The sequence below is a fragment of the Simochromis diagramma genome, unplaced genomic scaffold (genome assembly GCF_900408965.1).
Source record: "Simochromis diagramma unplaced genomic scaffold, fSimDia1.1 OVJJ01000106.1, whole genome shotgun sequence".
In the NCBI taxonomy this organism is placed as follows: Eukaryota; Metazoa; Chordata; class Actinopteri; order Cichliformes; family Cichlidae; genus Simochromis; species Simochromis diagramma.
Window position 1 is genome coordinate 167,491 of NW_024387121.1, and position 19,115 is coordinate 186,605.

Below are 19,115 nucleotides of genomic sequence, written 5' to 3' on the forward strand. Positions count from 1 at the left end.
TCTGAATCTCCACGTGTGGCCTTTTCCTGACAGTCTGTGATCTTCTGCAGTTACTTGACTCGACTCACTTTTCGACAAAAGCACAGTTAGCACAGCTGCCTCAGAAAATGGGTTTGAATTCCCTCCAGGCGTATGGGGGATGTGCGGTGTGGGGTTCTCTGCATGTCTTTGTGGGTTTTGTTCATATCCCAAAAAACATGCATGTATTAAGAAATATTCCTGCCTTTGCCACTGAGCTAGAACTTGAGGACAGGAAGCATGTTGTAGCCTCCCTGTATGCTGATACTGCCTGTACTGGGCTTGTGCATAACTTCTGCCTAAGTCATGTCACATCATATTCTGTTTTTGTGTTTGCATCCTCGTGGAGAGCAGTGCAAAGGCATCGGCTGCAACTCTGGGTCTGAATAATCTCCCTGGTGATTTTTTCTTCTTCTCCTCAACTTTCAGGGTGAGCTTGGTGAGAACCACTAACCCGTTACAAATAAACCTGAGGTGGGTAGACGCTCTCATCCAGTCTAACTGTATAGATGCTCAGAGGGAGGACGTTGGAAAGGAAGAAGAGGCGGCGAATGCTGAAAAATGACACAAGGAAATGACCGCAGCTGGCTGTCACCATCATTAAGTGCGATGAACGTTGCTATGGAAACAGCCCAAAGTTCAGGCCCGGGCAAACACAGGTGAGCGTCTGCGTGAGGGAGAAAGAGTAAGTGACTCCAAATGAGATGACCTTTTGAATTTTCATCTTGTGCTGAACATTTGAAGAAGCTTTTTTCTTAATTAACAAAAACTGAGACTCCAATACTTTTTCTTTGAAAGCCGAGTAGATGCACTATGCTAATAACATGAAGGGTGGATCCTGTGGTAGCACGCTTATGAAGAAGGAAACCCAAATTAAGTTTTTACTTTAATGAATGAAAACATGATTTTTTATTCACTTGGGGTTTTTTGTCAAGTATTAAAATTTGTTTCAAGATCTCAAATGTGACAAATATGCAAAAAAAACCCCCAAAAAACTAGGAAATCTGGAAGGTGATGAATATTTGTTCACAGCACTAAACATAAAGTACTTTGAATACATGATAAGCATAATAGAAAGATGACATTCATTGCACTTTGTGTTCCACTGGCATTGTTTTTACCATGCACCATGGTTTTATGTTCAGTATTCTGTCAGCTTTATTTACACAGCACACATTCATAACAATTGTAATCTCAATGTACTTTCTAATGCACTTTAAGGGACTATATGATAGACAGAAATTTAGCAATCTAATAATCCGGTTCCCTGTGCTTGTATGGATGCTCTGGCTTCCTCCCACAGTCCAAAGGCAAGCATGTGAGGTTAAGAGGTGCTTCTAAATTAGCTGTAGGTGTGAATGTGAGTGCAAACGGTTCCCTGTCTCTACGTGTTAACACTGTGATGGACCTGTGACCTGGATAAGTACATACTACACAAAGAAAGCACAGTTATTTTACAAATGTTAAAAGAAGTTACTCCTCTAACACAGACACAGTAAAAAATGCAGTTTTGATTTCGAGTGTGTGACTCCACATTGTACCAGTGCTGCTCAGGCACTAAAGCTGTTTAATTTTTTGTGCTTACTTTATTTCCAATACAAATTTCCCTGTTGCTCTCATAAAGTGATCTTAAGTTATGAATCTTGTGGTGCTTTGTGGTGCTTGCTTTCAAAGGAAATGTTAACGGGGACCTATTGCTGATATTTTCTGTCATGTATGTGTGGCAGCACTGTGATCACCGGTCAGTATTCTGTGTTTCACAGCTGGAACTCTGGGTGAGAGTTTCTTAGTAATTCAAAGCTTTATTGCTTTTTTTATTTGTAGAGGTGATATCAGATGTAGGCTATGAGAGCACTGCACCCTTGGGAATAATCTGTGAGTCAGTTTTTAACAGAAAGCTGTGATTCATTAAATCATCAGTACATTTAAAATTCATCGTATCCTAAAGCACACACGTAGTACTATTACTTGTTCTGCCTGGGTCATTGTTTAATGATTGAAAGCTTGATTTAATTATGAGTGACAGATTACTATTTGGCTTCAGGTCAGGATGGTGCTCTCACTATAAATCACTGGAGGCTTTGCAATATGATCCTCTTTATGGTCGGAGGCGAAGGTAGAAAATGTAAAATGTCAACTAGAGAAAATAAAATCATTTAAATATCGTGTGTTTCTGTGTGAGTATATGAAATGACCATTTTGAGATCCTAGCACTTAACAGCATTTAGTTTTTGAACTGTGGCTCTTTCAGGCTTGTGCTTTAGAGAAGATGGATGTGTTACTGTGGCCTAACATGTGTTTTGGTTTTGCTGACTTGAGTTCAATGGTTTGGATAGAAGGCTGAAATTGTCAGAGTTTATGTAACATTTAATCCTCTTGGTTCTGCTGGTGATTTACTGGTAGGTGCCCTGTATTTTTCCTGGTCCCGCATGATTGTTTACATATGTGTGATATTAGGTACTGTCTTAGAGCAAGGCTGGGAGATGGAGCTCAGTAGCTCTAGCAGCTTCTGCTGGTTTGTAACATAAATATTTTGAGTTTTCATGGTCTTCTGACCCAAATTTGCCCTTGACTATTTAACCAGTAAAACCAATCCAGCAGCTATATTTTTATTTTAAATCCTAGTGAGGTTCAGTATTGGCCTGATGTTTTATAGCACCACAGTGTTGGACAAATATAGTTTAATTTGGAAGCAATTAATCAGTGGAAAAAGCTATTTAAGGGACACATTCAGTTCATTTCTAGTTCATTATTTTTATTTTATACCCTGCTAGAGTAGCTTTGCATGATATATAGTTAAACAAAATTATATATTTCTCTTGCTGAAGCTTGTTGCAGCCCCTCAGTTCATAAACTGTTTGAAACAAGCTCCCTTCCCTCTCCCTTTAAGAAAGCTGTTTCTCCATTGGAAGCCCGTCGTAAACAAACCAACCGTTTGAAGCTTGAGCTTATGACTCATAACTCTGTACTTACACAAAGAACTTCTGGTTACATTCAGCCCTTATTATCTGCCAACTCCAGACAAAATAATTGGGAATTTAATTTGATTCCACTGTTTGTTGATGACAATAACTTCTATCTTTCAGCAGACAACATAAACCTCTCCTTTCTTACAAACCGTTTAAAAAAGTGACCGTCTGCTAATTTGCACCCAGTCCTCCTTTGGTCCTTTGTCATGCTATTCAACACTAACCTTGCTTTTGAGAAATATACAAACAATGCTGCACACTCCTGCTACAACCATGTAAGGGTATTTGAAAGGACATCATCAATGTTGAGTTTCAGCAACATTCAGACAATCGATCATGGTTTAATTTCCTCTTGGTTATATTATTGAAAAGTCTTTTAAACAGGTATCAGTTAGTCAACTAACATACTTTGGATGATTAAAAATCCAACAGAAAGGCTTTTTATGGGACTAGTATAATAACGTTTTTTTTAAGGCTGGAGCTGCTAACAACCAGACGGTGTGCTGGGACAGCCCCAACCACCTGCAGCTTCTTTGTCAACATCTTCACCCCTATCTGACATAAATAAATATTTAAAAGTAGCTTTAAAAGACTTATTTACCCTTACAGAGCTTATTTTTCTTATAACTTTCTTGTAATTATTATTATGAAATGCTAAAACTCCCATCCAAGTTTTACAACCATCTGGCATGAACTTTCTATTGAACCCTGGTTCCTTTAAGTTCTTAATGCCTGAGAAAAGTGTAAAGTTTAAGTTCACAGCGACCTCTCCAGCATCAGCCACTTGCAGGTTGAGGACAGCAGGTCTAGCTCCCGTCCGTCTCTGCTCCTTCCGCTACAGAATCTGCTTGCAGCAACTAAATTGATGCTGCCAGATGCACTGGATGGTCTTTAATGCTGCATTTAGAATCTACTCAGCCAAACTAACTCTTAGAATTTACCACATGGAAGGCTGAAAATAGAAGGAGAATTAGGAGGAAGTTGAAAATCAGGTTACCATGCAGCACAGAGCCACAGCCCACCCAACCTCAGTGTCATCTTTAACCTCAGGTCCTTGCTAATTACTGTACATGGCTGCCTCTCTTCCTCTCCCCACCCCACCCCTTCTGACATCACACTCACACACACACTCATCGAGGTCAGAATGTGGCCTGTAGTCCCTGCAGGTAATGAGAGGCTGTTGTGCGTAGCTGCCTCACATGCACTTGTTTGTTTGAGCTGGTTCCCTCTGTTATCAGCATGTGGTCGCTTTTTCATGAATCGCTAAAGCCACATGCTTTGACTCCACCCAAAGCACCTCTTTCCAACCTCACACAAGAAGTAGATTAAGGCCTTTAGGCACAGTGGGGCACCTCTTGGGCAGACAGAGCGGCAGCACAGCCACAGCTGCAGCTAACATGATTGCTTGTGTTTAAGAATACATAAAGCACTATCAACACAGCTAAACATCTGAATGATGTGGGTGTGATTTTATCAGTTAACCGCTTGGATGACTGACAGCACACACTCACGTGGTTTCCAAATATAAACCTCAGACTAAAAGATTAACTGAACCAAACCCAAATCCGGCTCTGTGCTACCTCTCAGCAGAGGTAACCAGCGGTGGAAACATAATCTCTCCGTGTTCACCCAGTCTGTTCACAGTGACCTGCCAACAGCAGCAGGCAGGCAACCAACCCCCTCCTCAGCGCAAAACACACACTCACTAGTCACTGCACAGCTGTCCACTCTAAATGTTGCTTTAGAGAGATGCAAATATTCCAACCAAATGAGTGTAATCCAGAGTAAATGCTGTCCAGCCAATCTCATTCAGATGGATTACAAAGAGGAACCATTCCCTTTCCTCAATCTTTCACCTAAAAAACTCCGCTTGACCACGCTGATGCTATTTATAACCTTTTGGGAAGTTCAGTTCAGAGTGCCAAATGTCACTTACCAAAGCCTGGGTAAAGGCTGACTATAATTAAACATAAAAATTAATATAATGCAAGAAGCTCTTTATAACCATCTGTGTGACTTTCAAATAATAGTTCTTTTTTTTTGTTTCCCTGCTGAGTCAACAGACACGCAGGCTTTTCTGCATTAGCTTTGAGTTTTTGTTGTTATGATGATCAGCGCTTTCAGATTGTGATCTGCATTCATACAGAAAACATCCACATCACATGTTTCTGGACCTGGACCTGCAAACCACGACCTCCTCCTGACCCAAAAGTACCCTCACATGGTCTCTGGTGTCAGCGTAAAAGGTTTATGCATTTGTATTTGTAGCCCAGTTCCCTAAATACTGGCTCATTGGTACAGATCTCTGTGTGGAAGAACAGGTGGTAGCTGTCAGAGGCAGGCAGCATGCATATTTAAACATTTTAAAACAGATAAAGGAAACAGTATGAGTTGGCAACCCGGTGGCAACCTCTGGTCACTATAGGGAAAAGTATGCTACTAGAGTTGTTGGCTGCTGCTCAGAGAATTCAGGTGCAAATAGGATACTGCAACAAATCCTCAATGCTGCAGCATTGAATAATAGTTCAGAATAAACTGCCAGCAACCACCAGGTAAGGGTCCCTGTAGCTCAGGAAGTAGAGCAAGCCATCTACTAATTGGACAGTTGGGGGTTTGCTCCCTGGCTGCTCAAGTCTGCAGGCAAGTTACTGAGCCCCAACTTGCTCTCTGATGCATCCATCAACATGTAAATGTTAGATAGAAAGCACTTAGGTAGAAAAAGCATAGCATCGGTGATCGAGGCATGTTGCATAAAGCTTTGTGTGCTAAGCTGGAATAGAAAAGTGCAATATAAGAACCAGCTCATTTACTTATCAACTATTGGTGAAATACCCTTTTCCCCTTGGTGAACGATGGTTACTCTGGGGTCACTCAACACCCTACATGAACTTGTGACCTGGGGCTTAATAAAATAGCTCAACCACTCTAGGGTTAAAGTATGGACAAATATCAGGACTGGTCCCTGATTGGTCATTTTTTATTTGTAATATATGTTGTATTCAGCTTAATTTTTTTTTAAATAGCATTGTCTTGTAAGCCTGTTCACAACAACAAGATAATTTCAAATCTATTTTGTTTGAAACTGATGTGTCCCCGGAGGACATCTGGACTAAGTAGCAGACAATAGATGAATGTTTCCATTCATGTAAATAGGAAACTATAGTAATTTATAAGGACCGATGTTCAACAAAAAGTATTCCATGCACATCCTCCTCATGTTGTGAGGAAGAAACCATGGGAGATGCCCAGATTCCAGATTCCCATCCTGATGTGACACCAAAGAAGAGTTATGTCTGTGGGTGAAATTGAACCAATGTCTATTTCAAATTCAAATTCAAATTTTATTTGTCACACACACAACCATACACAGTATGACATGAGGTGAAATGCTTGTAGCTGTGCAATGTCCAACCATTAAATGACTGTGGTTTTACAGTATTTACAATTTACAGGTTATTACAAAATTTACAGATTTAACTTAGAAATTTACAGTAAAAATGTGCAAATAGCAGAAAGAGATTATAAATTATAGGAAGTGTGCATGAAGAAAAACCAGAGTGCGTGTGGTGATGTGATGTGTGTGGGAGTCCAGTCTTATAGTGATGTGATGTGTGTGTGAGAGTCCAGTCCTACACCTGGTTCAGGGCAGGAATAGCCTGGGGGAAGAAGCTCCTCCTCATTCTCTCTGTTTTGGCCTTAAGGGAGCGGAAGCGCTTCCCAGACCTCAACAGTGAGAAGAGTCCATTGTTGGGATGGGAGAGGTCCATCATAATCTTCCTAGCTTTGGTCTTGCACTGCTTGGTGTAGATGGACAGCAGGTCAGGGAGCTCTGATTGAATGATGCGTTCTCCTGAGCGCACCACTCTTTGCAGATCTCGTCTTCCTGCTTGGTGCTGTTCCCAAACCAGGTGCAGATGTTTTATGTATTTGCATGCTAAACAAATGTGTGAACCACTACACTACTACATTACATCTTTTAATTTGTCAATAAAGACAAATCAAATCCCCTTCTTTAAGTAATACGTGAATAAAATATGAAATATAAATGGTAACACTACGAGTAATAATGTTTTTACAGTCCCTAAAATGTGCAACAACCTGTGAGATACTCAGTCACTGCTGTGGTGGATTTTACTTCTGTACAGTCAGCCCCACTGATCTGTCTTGTATTTTAATCCTGCCTCTGTTTTTTTATCAGCAAATGTTGGAAATCTTTCATAACCAGTGAACGAGAATGACGGTTGATTTACGGCTCGAACATTTTCTGTGACAATATGATCAAACCTTTTGGATATCTTCCAAAGAGCTTTCCATTCTCAGCAATCCATCAAAGAGTCGTCATGTTTCAATCAAAACATTCAGAGAAGTGTGGTGTAAAATAATGCTGAAGATACACAGGAGCAACAGGAAGAAAATTAAAAGGTAACAAGGAAGGAGGGATGTTACTACAACCAGTAGTTGTAGTAACATCCCTCCTTTCCTCTCTGCTCCTCAATTACATTTCAGCTTAGGACAACAGAACGATTTATAATACAGGCTGAGGAGAAGCGAGAGCCGTGTGTGTGTGTGTGTGTGTGTGTGTGCTACTATTTATGACGCACAAGATGATTTATATAATCTCCTTTGTGTGTCACAGAGCACAAGTGAGGTTAATGTGTATCTGAGCTCCGAGTGTGTGCTAAGTCATCGTCCCTGCAGCCCATCTTGGGTCTGTTCTTTCTCTTTCGCTCTTCTGCGACCCTTCGTGTTACCCCAAATTCTCACTGACAGTATTTCCACCTGACCTCCAAATCTGCTGTGATGATGGCCTTTTAAAATGCTTGGTAGTGTAATGCAAGTAATGCGAATATTCACATGACCTGTTTAGTGTGATGAGCTGTGTTGCAGCTACCGCCCACCGTCAAGCTGGACGTCTGTTGACCTCTGTCATGTTTATTTTCTCAAACAAGAGGGAAAGATAAGAGAGCCACAAACCAGTGATGACCTGAGCGAGATGATTCGGGTATGATGATTCTGTGCCAGCAGCTTGAGTCACTGAAAGTATGATTTTTATACTGCAGCATGCGAAGCACCCACCGGTGATATGCATTCTAGAGTAATCAGAGCTTTTCAGTGGATATTTAAAAAATCTAGTATGTCTTTGATTTTGGGATGCTTAAAAATATTTGATTTGTCTTGGCCTGCCTGATGTACTTTAGAGTGGCTAATCCCAGAAAACACCACAAAATGAATGTTTCTAAAAAATCTGGTTGGTGTTAAAGCTTGGAGTCTCTTTCCAGTCATTTTAATGTCTTAACCTTCTGAGGTCTAAGTAAAGGTCATCAAAATTTAACTCTTTTGGGAAAAAAAAGGTAAGTTTGGGGTTGTTGCCTGTGATGACTCAGTCAGGCCTGAGGCAAACCATGAAGGAGCAAGGTTAGGGTTCAATTTTGATTTGGCCTCATGCTAAATAGCCAAACTTTAAAAAGCTAACGATGTTACATTTTATATGCAGTCCCATCATTTTCTCAGTAAGGGTTTACTAAACATGTTAACCACACACGTTACATGATCACCAATGGTATGGTGTTTCTTTAAGAGGCTAAATCCCTGCAATTGCAAGAAGTGAGGGGAGTCTCCTGATTCTCCACAATCTGCCACCATCCTGAAATCCATCCATCCATGCATCCATGCATCTATGCATCCATCCATCCGTCCATCCATCCATCTTCTTCTGCTTGTCCAATACAGAGATGTCTCTAGGTAAGAGGCAGGGTGCAACCTGGTCAGGATGCCAGTCTTGATAGGCAATCATTCATACTCACATTCACACATAAGGTCAATTTAGAATCACCAGTTAACCTAACATGCATGTATTTGGACTGTTGGAGGATGCTAGAGTGCCTGGAGTGAACCCACGCAGGCACACAGAACCTGCAAATTCTGCACGAAAAGGCACAGCCGGCTGATGCACTGACACCCAGGACCTTCCTGCAGTCAGGCAACACTGCTGTTCGCCACGCTCTGTGCCACTCAACATCTGTATAGATCACAGTGTTTTTAAAAAACAACACTGAGCAATTACAGAAGATGAAAGTAAATCTACCAGCAAAGGAGTGTGCTGAACAAGTGCCACCTGACAGACTCAATTCGTTTTTCTTGAATCTCCAAGCTCTCTAACAGTGACATTTTAATTTCTTAACCGCCCACTATCCAGATGGATATTGTAAAGCCAAAGCTTATTATCATATATTATTGCATAAACAGTAGATCCTGAAATAAAGTAACTTGCTGAGTGGGGATTTTCTACGAAGAGAATGTCGTGTCTTTGTAATAGAGATGCTTTCCTGTTTCTGATTCCTGCTACAATGGACTGGAGGGTTTGCTTCAAAGCTTGCATGGGACCATGAATTTTCTGAGACACCAAATTTAAAATATCATGAGAACAGGGCTTCAAGCCGGGTTCCTTTTAGCATTATCCTTTTCCTTTTTGGACAGTGCATAACCAAAAGCAGTAGAGTTTAGCAGACATCCCACCCGTGCTGGCATGCTGGCATACAAACCTGCCAGCATGGATATAGGGAAGGAGATAGACAGATGGAGGATACAGAGAAGACGGGAGGATGGCAGACATACAAGAGGCCACATGAAGGCAGGACGAAAACATGAAGCCCGATCAGTCTGGGCAGAAATGAAAGAGAAGAGAGTTGAGAGGGTGGAGGAAAGATTGGTGAGTGAACGTTCATACATGGTCTGGCCTCTAATCAGCTTTGCAGGGTCTAATTACTGCAGTAATCATACAGTTTACCTATACTATAAAATAGTGCCTGTTAAACACAGCCTACATCTTCTGGTTCAGGCTCCCTGACCCTCAAATCTATCTGAGTAAAGCCTTTAGGTTTAGGCTGAATTTTGAAGCTTTCACCTGGAAAAAAACCCACAAACTGTAACAAATATTTGGTAGAACTTTGAAATACCGCAAACCTCCTCGTTGCATTCAACAGGTCAGAGTGAGTTTTGACAAACTCCAGCAAAAGTTGTATTTTTCTTCTGTATAAGGATCAAAGAGTAAATATTTGCCTCATAAAGCTTTGGAACAGTTTCAATAACACTGACTAACATCACCAAATATAGCTTTACAAAATTGGATACAAGAAATATGAAGCACAACAAATTCCCACATCAATTTTAATTACAGTACCATGGGTGAGGGGCACATGTTTTTTGATCCATTACAATACAAAGATAAGACATAATCCAGTATCACTAATGCATTTTCCAGTGTTTCCCATCCATTTAGATTTAGATCACTGGCTGCTGCAGATTCTGCTTGGAGTCACTAAAACAGCGAATCTGCAGAGCAGGAGACAGAGTACCATCGCTAGCTGCAGTCCTGGACCATCAGGTATGGATGTGTCCAACTGTGGACGAGGCTGAGGAAGCAGCTAATTGATATGGAGGACCACTACAACAGCAACCCGGCCTGCAAGCCAGCTGGTAGGGAAAATAGGAGAGGGACATAAGCAACTGAACTTTCACAAGAAGAGCGAGAAGATTGTCACTAGTAAATAAATGTCAGAGGGTGTCGTTCTAACACATGAAGAAGAAGAAGGTGCCGCAGATAAATACAACAAAATAAGATGATTCGACCAAGACAAAAACGTGAATTCACTGTGTAATTGTGTAACTTTATTAGCAGCGTCCAAATGAAATGCGCCAACAATATTGAGAGTAACATCCGCCTCCCTGCCCCTTAATGCCCTCTTGTCGCTATGGTAACGGAGAAATATTTCTTTCAAAATAAGACACAAAACTACAACACGGGAAAAGACCCAGGGAAACCAAGTTAACGATAAAAACCCTGAAAATCCTGAAATAAGACATCATTGTTGGGGGAATATCATTGTGAAAACCCTTCAGAGAAGTTTAATATGCCAAGACTTGAACTCAGTATTCTGAATTGTTCACTCAGCTGCACACTAACAAAGGTCGTTGCCAATCTCTTCATCTAACTTTCAGACAGAAAACAAAAAGGGGAAAACGTTCCTCAAGCTTGACACAGTTTCGCAATCACATTTACCCAGCAGACTTACTATTTATGTCCTGCTATGAATAATGAATTATTTTAACTGCATTATCTGGATGTTGTGCGGGTTCAAAAAGATTCAAGTAAAATTCAGCTGCTTTGTTGCTGTGAAGAAAAAAACAGGCCATAGGACTAACGGAAGTAAACAGTGGCTGTAGAGTAGCTTTGTTTGGAACTTGTCCTGACCACATAGACCTCATGTTATATAGGTTAAACAGCTTTTTTAGCACTCCTGCATAGCACCACACTGACCAGATGTGGTCTTTAAGTAGGCCATGCTAACAAAACATTAGAGGATCAGGGTGACAATCCTGTGAAATAGCTAATCCCACAGGCTTTCAATGAGTGGCTTCCCGTCTGATCTGCTGCAGCGCACAGGCACCACATCACCAATCCATGTGTGCGGTATATTGGCAGGCGGTGAAAAATGGTCCTCTGAGAGTCTGCAACCTGAAAACCTGGCAGGGTTTTTTTAATCGTGCTCACCATAAGGTGCAAGTCTGCTGAAAAATATGTGGTACCCAGTCACACCTGCCTTCAGACACTCACACACTCGAAACTTCTGCGCCTATATATAAATAAGAGGCTCTCAGCTTGGATGTTCAAGCTAAAAGACTACCAGTAAAACATATCTCCATTCTCCTCTGTCCCGTTCAGAAATAAAAGCGCTCGCAGTCCTTTTGTCCGAGTCATGTGTGTCTTTGTGCATCTGTGTGTGTGTTCGATTGCTGTGCTAAAGGCGCAACAATAGATAATGCTTTTAGCGCAACCTAGAATACCATAGGTTAGCTGAACAGAGCAGTGGAAAAGCTACAACGTAAGTGGCAAAAATATGTTGATTCTAAACTTATTCCAAAAAACAAAAATACCCTGAATCCTAATTAAGAATGTCTTTCTTAATTATGTGCTGCAGCCCACTCAGGCACAGGGAGAGCATGCAAGCACCACACATAAAGGCCCAGTGGATCTGAACCCAGCCACTTCCTACTGTGCAGCAACGCTAACCACTGCATCCAAAACGCTCTCTCTTATTTAGACAAATTATGATTCATTGCTGTGTTTAATAAACACACAAAAGCTAAATGAAGAAACCTGCTATACTGCAAGAACAGCAGTCTCCAATGGAGCTGCTAATGTAAAGACGTTGATCCTCTCACCTTATTTTTGCACCTTATGATCAAATCATCAACATATATTGTATTTTAAAATACAATATACTGTGCTACCAGTGCCAGTAAGGTCTGCTGTAATAAAGAGTGAGCCATGGCAGCCACGTTTCACACCACGATTCCATCCTCATGGTTTGAAATTAACAGCATAAGCCCACAGGTATCACACGTCCTACAAGGATCTCAGTGGCTAATTCAAAAGACAGCAGGCCTCCACTTGACTGTCAACAACAAGCCTCTAATCTCTGCTGCAGACCACTCACTGCTGCACACGGACAGATAAAGATTCCAGTTTTAAAATGAGATTTGAAAAGCGAAGGAAAGTGTACAAGCTACAGTCGAGGCTTCCTTTGTGTGTTTACTTTGGCTGCTTGCTGGATCTGCCACCGGTGGCTGTGGGGATACGCTGTATTCAGGCTCATATGAGAGTAGCAGGTAGAGGCAGGGGAACCGACAGACGTATGAGAACTGTGAAGTCTCAGCCCAACACATTAAAAACAAAAAGGAAGGACGTCTAAAAATCACGTTTACATCTCAATTTTGATTATAATTGTGCAGGGCGCATTCAGCTCATGGAGACGTAATGTGCAGCATCTTTTGACCTGGCAAGATGAAAAAATTGGACTTGCGTGGAAAAAAAAGCAATTGCATCATCGCTAAAAATAAAGCAGCAAATCTGGCAGCCCAAAATGACCTGAATGAAAAACTCTAAAGCAAAAGCTAGTCGGGATAAATCTAGTATGGGAACAGATTAATGAGCAATGGAAGGAGGATGGAGATGTTCGACTTTTACCTCTTGTGCCACTGCAAGGTTTAATTTTAGTACATTTTTACTCTGAGCAAGAGAGAAACACTTGGCAGCACTTTATAAAATGTTGCACGTTTTAAATAAATAGAATTTCAATGTGTTCTATTTGAAATTACAATGTAATTATTTTTACATTATAAATAGTTAAAGGTAGATAAAGTAGAATAAGGAGGTAACAAGTCAGGTTATTACAGAATGTACAATGTGTACTTGTGTAGTGTTTAAATTCTGAAAGGTTGCTGCTTCAAAACTTTTTGCACATTTGGGCTCAAGTGAAGCTTTCGAACGTGTAACAAGCTGCTGCTGGTTCAGAGATACACTCACAAGACATCTCTTCTTGATTCCCCCATAAAGATGACATTTGATACCCTTAATGACGAGTTTATATATTAATAAAAATGCGGTTTGGCGAGCACTAGAGCAGTTTCTGGATAGGCAGAGACCCCCTCTCTAACTTCTGATGCAAAGCCAGTGATTTTGCTCTATAAGCAGACCTGAAGCCATCCAGTTTAGAAAAGAGCTTCATGGGTTACTTCACAGAGTAAAGAGTGAGCAGAGCCTGACAACCAGCTGCAGCAGATGATCAGCTCAAGTCTTAGCTTCTGTAATGACAAACATCCATCTTAGTCATGTTTTTCACCGAGATGACCTCTGACCTCCTTGAGGCAATTTAGAGCAGGTGGATTGTTCCATTCACTGTGAGAACCAAATATTATGCCACCATCTATTAACGAGTATTTATGATCTCTCTGTACCTGCCTGCAGGGAGAGAAACCGGATCCTGCACTATCAGGTATCTCTGAACTCCCATGACAGACCCCCACACCTCCCTCTGCTATTGACCAGCCGGGTCCGCTCAATCACCTGCTTTGCCTGTCAGGAACAGATAGCCCAGACTGATGGACACCCAGGGCCATGACTAGTTGAACTACTTCCCTTCACATTTTCTGCCAGTAACAGAAAGGCCACTGGAAGAGGGGGGAGTCCTAGTTAGCTTTTTCGGGGGATATTTGAACACGCAGCAAATCGGGCCATCAAACTGAGCGCAGATCACGCCTCCGGCCTCGTTCTGAGATGTTAATCATCAAAGCTCTCAGCATCCACTGAATTTAATAAAGACATCAGGACATTTGTTTGAAAGATTACACATGTAAAACCACAATTAGAAAAGAATAACAATAACAGGCACTCACCAAAGAGGGTTATGACTCACAGTTTTCATTTCTAAATATCAAACAGAAGGTGATGATTTAAGCAATCAAACTGGCAAACGCGGAGATGTTGTGCAAGCCAGACTGAAGATGTTAGTCTCGAGATTGTGTTTAAAGATGCAGGCATATTGTGAAGACTTCTGCTGCGCTGGCAACCACAGGCCCCATTAAATGTGTGACAGAACTGAAAGCAGACATGGTGTTTTGACTAAAGGCACAGGATTACTCTAATTCTGAGATAACCGGGGAACTACAAAAAGAGGTGGGCTACGAGAACAGATCTAAATGCAAAGAGATGCAAAGAGAGGGCTTAAACTGCTTTCTGTGTACCTATATTTACATCCACATGAATGCAGAAGCATACGTTATACAGCACTCTCATATTGTCAGAAAATTCAAAGAACATTTTCCAGACTTACCTGGCTATGTAGGTCATTTCCCCCCCAACCCTAATAACTGCTTGTGCTCCGCTTGGCAGCAAGAACTGTAATCAAGTGTTTGCAATAATTGGAAATGAATCTTTCATGTGCTGTGGAGGATTTTTGTCCTAGTCTTCTTTGCACGAAAACCCACATTGGAGAGTTTTCTACCATGGATGGTGCCTTTAAGGTCGTGCCAAAGCATCTCAATCTGATTTGAGTCCAGACTTTGACTTGGCCACTCCAAATGTAAAACATATACTTAAAAAAATGACAAAAGAAGGGCAAAAAAAAGCAGGAAGGCGGAAAAAATGCTTTTTCACAGCACTGCATGTAGAACCTCAAACATGTGCAGGTCTACAGGAAGAAGAGGAAAAACAACAATCTGTACAGTTAGAAGAAACTGTACAGATTAAACACAGAGTGCGCAATATAAAGCATCACTGCTGGAGTCAGTGTAGAAATGTGTATGTGTGTGTGCATCTAGCTATAGCACAACATCATGCTGTGTCAATGTTTGAATGTGATTTCCAGCAAAGTACTTTGAGTAAGACTAAAAAAAACGAATCCTAAAGTCTGGACGCAAAGAGAAAAGGCATCTGTTTCAGTTAACAGACCTATAAGTATCACCACGCCATCATCACGATACAGGAGGATCTAACCACATCCATCCTTAACGTAGACCTCGACAGGTCTCCACTTAAAATCAGCAGTTTACCTGAACATGCCACAGCCAGCCAGGACATTCATACCTGGGATCTGCTCCCTGTCAGCACAGCTAGCTGTTAAGAAGCTTTACTTGTTGCATTGATATAAAGTTAACAAATGCAACATTTAGGCGCCCTGTTTTACGACTATATATTCCTATTTTAAGCCTTTAAGAACAATGAAGTGGCTTTAAAATTGCCTGAGGCCAACAAATGTTAGAAAAGAACAAGAAATAAAATTGTTCCCAAGAATCTATACTTCTTGTGGGTATTCCTAAAGGAAAGACAAGGCTGTAGATGTCTGAGAGGGATCGTTGAAGATCATTGATGCTTTTTTTTCCCAGGAAATTGATTGCTTCTTTTTTTCTGAAGCAGGTTAGGTCTGCAGCATAAGTTACCATGGTGATGTGCCCTGGTAAGAAGTGAACAACATTTGTAAGCATGAAAACCCAGGGTTAAACCTGCCTCATAGCACAGGCAGTACAGTAGAGTGACAGAAAAACAGATGGATGAATAAACAGCTACTGTAACCAAATGATTTTCTCACACAGCATCTGTTTCTTTACATTTCATTTTTCCAGCAGCTGCAAAGCACAAGTCCTGATTCCAAGCAGTCATAACGATTTGGGACACAGCACGTCCTCACATCTGTGATGCAAGCAGTGTTTAAAATACATTTTAATGGGCTATATTTCTGTAAACATGAGGTCTTGGTGATTCCTGTGACACCACATGTGTTTATTGAAAGGGAGTGATGCCGTGTGGCAAGTCCTTAAAGGGATCTTTCCAAATTTGGATAAAAAGATGATGTCACAGTGGCGTGATCAGGGTCATTATCTTGATTTAGGAAGTAAAAATAAGCACCCCTCAGCTTCTGAACTTTCAAATTGGGCCCTTTTTAAAAATGATCTTAAAGCTTTAATGAGGAGATACAGAAAATGGGCAAATTAGATGGAAAATGAGTCCTAATGGGGAAAAAAAGGTTTCAGACTTTGATGTCTTCTACAGGGCCGCTGTCACATTGGATGGTGTTTTATGCTGCAAGGAGAGCAAAATCAAAAAGACAGTAGAGCTGACTGCCGGTTGCTTTACTTTGGATGAGCATATGTGTGGAGGCTCCACTCCCTTTCACCACATCAGCAATGCCAATAAAAAACTGAGAGGAGAGGAGAAGAGTGGAAAAGACCAAGCTATAGAAAAAAGATGCGAGAGACGAGGATGAAAGGAAATAAGATGAGATAAGGCAAGACTAGAATAAATGTCGAGCGGGAGAAAAAGAGAAGAGGTGGCAAGAAAAGTTGCAGGACAGCAAAGGAAGAGAAGAAATGGAGAGAAAAAGAAACAATGTGGGGGTAAGCTAAGAAAAGAGGAGAAGGAAAGAAGGGCAGGGAGGAAAGTAAAATAACAGGAGAGAACCAAAAGGGGGAGATTAGAGCCAAATGGGGGTACAAGAGGGCATGATATTGATTTAAAAAAGAGAAGGAAACAAAAGATAAAAGTAGGCGATAAAGCAATACTGCAGAGGAAGTGAAAGATTAAGAAAAAAGAAGGAAGGTGGGAAAGAGAAGAGGAAAGGAAACAACATGAGATAAATGAAAGAAACACATGTGAGACAAAAAAAGGAGAGGAGAAAGTGAAGGAAGGAAAGGAGAGAACAAAAAGGGGCAAAGGGTGTAGGCAAGGACAAGTAAGGCAAAAGAAGTAAATGAAGGAGGAAACAAAAGACACTAAGAGATGATAAAACAGTGAGAGATGAAAGGAAGAAATGAATAGGAAAGGATGTAGTGGAAAAGAGTGGGAAGAAAAAAGAAAGACCAGATTACAAGAAAGAGGGAGAAGGGGAGGCGCAAAAAGGGGAGGACAGAGGACGTACAAGAAAAGGATAAGATGGATGAAGAGGGAGGAAAGGAGAGGTAAAAAAGAAATAAAAAGAAGATAAAAGAGACCTGATGAGGAAGAGGAAATTAAATGTCTGACAACTTAAGACATCACAGATGGAAAAGACAAGACGAAGAAATATTAAAAGAGGGAGGGAAAAAATCCATGATGAGAAGAGTGTTGGAGAAAAGAAGAGGAAAGGAGGAAGAAACAAAAGACTGAAGATAAAACAAGCTATCAGACTGATGAGGGCATAAAGAGGAAAAAAGAAAGAAGGAGAAGGAAGAAGCAGGGGCAGGAAACTGAGGGAAGGAGGTGAAAAAGAAGAACCCATAAAAGGAAATGAGGAGAGGAGAGGAGACCGGTCAGGCCACACCTAAACATATACTCTGGGATGAAAAGACACACACACACACACACACACACACACACACACACACACACGCACGCACGCACACACACACACACACACACACACACACACACACACACACACACACGCACGCACACACACACACACACACACACACACACACACACACACACACACACACACACACACACACCTCACTAACAGAGAGTCTGGTGCACTTTCTGCCACACTGTGATGCTGTATCAGCTATCAGAAGACACAGCAGCAGGCCTGCCCACTAAAATACCAGTCCTCCCAGTAAGATGCCTGCTGGTGTAAACCACTCAAACCACAAAGCCACTGCATCAGGCGGCAGCTTTATGAAAAAGCACAGTCAGCCAGTGAAGTGAACACCACGTTTAAGTCCAGCTGAAAACATCAGAGTTACCGTTCCTGTCGTGTAGCTCACTGAAACAGCGGGTACGAGGGGGAGACTTTCCATTCACTTGCACCGCATCTCATCCCAGACATCCAGGCAAGGAAAACAATGTGCATGTGTGAGAGAGCCACACATACACACACACACACGCACACGCACACGGAGAGAGAGACAGAGAACGAGAGCATGTCTGACCATTGGTTCATGCAAATGTGAGTCAAATTTTTTTTACCCCGGGCAGGCACACAGACTAAGATTTAGGCGCGGCTGGAACACACACACACACACACACACACACACACACACACACACACACACACACACACACACACACACACACACACACATGTGCTGCTGTTACAAAAGGATCACTCGTGATTTACCAACATCTCTACCCCGGTATAAAAGTATTAGTCCCTGCTACTACTGCTGCTGCTGAGGAAAGAGCCGACTTACTTGTTGGAAATCGCTCCCACATGGGCTTCTCCTCCTTCTCTGTCTTCCTGCACTGAGCGCTAATGAACGCTCTTCAAGGCGGTGAAATCCAGCGTCCCCGGACCAGCTGCTGGCCGCGGAACAACCGACCTACAGCCGAGCGAGCGAACGAGCGAGCGGGCGTCTGGCTGCCTGACTGAGCGGCCGGGAGAGTTGTCTTTTCAGCACCACACCACTTTGAACAGCTCCCGCTGACGTCACTGCCTGGTTACGACGCCACGCCCACTTCCCTAGCGACTGAAAGACAGAGAGAGAGAGAGAGAGAGCGAGAGAGAGTGGGTATAGGTGTTTGATTTATTGAAAAATTAACATCTATTAAAGTACAGTGAAGTTGGTTTTTGGGTTACTCCAAAAAATGTATTTTTAAAATAGAGACTTTACCTTATAAAGTAAGGTAAAGTTGTTTTATTGTTTGTTTTATTACAGGAGCAAATCACAGTCAAGGTGACGTTGGACAGTTTCTGAAGTGAAATCTATGTGAGAATTCTGCAATAGCAAAGATGGGGTACAACCGCAATATTCAGATATGTTTATATCATATTTTGGCATAAAGTCAGCAATTTTTGAAAGATTTCATTTGTTGAA

The 19,115-nt window shown here is 41.6% G+C and overlaps 1 protein-coding gene across 2 annotated transcripts in view; it reads right to left on the reverse strand.

Moving 5' to 3' along the window:
- smpd3 (sphingomyelin phosphodiesterase 3) overlaps positions 1–18,690 on the reverse strand; it is an 88,613-nt gene extending 69,923 nt beyond the window's left edge. For both annotated transcript variants that reach the window (XM_040046931.1, XM_040046932.1), the window contains exon 1: positions 18,492–18,690. The gene's annotated coding sequence lies outside the window, so the exon portion shown is untranslated. The remainder of the gene's footprint in view (positions 1–18,491) is intronic.
- Between the last annotated feature and the right edge of the window lie 425 nt (positions 18,691–19,115).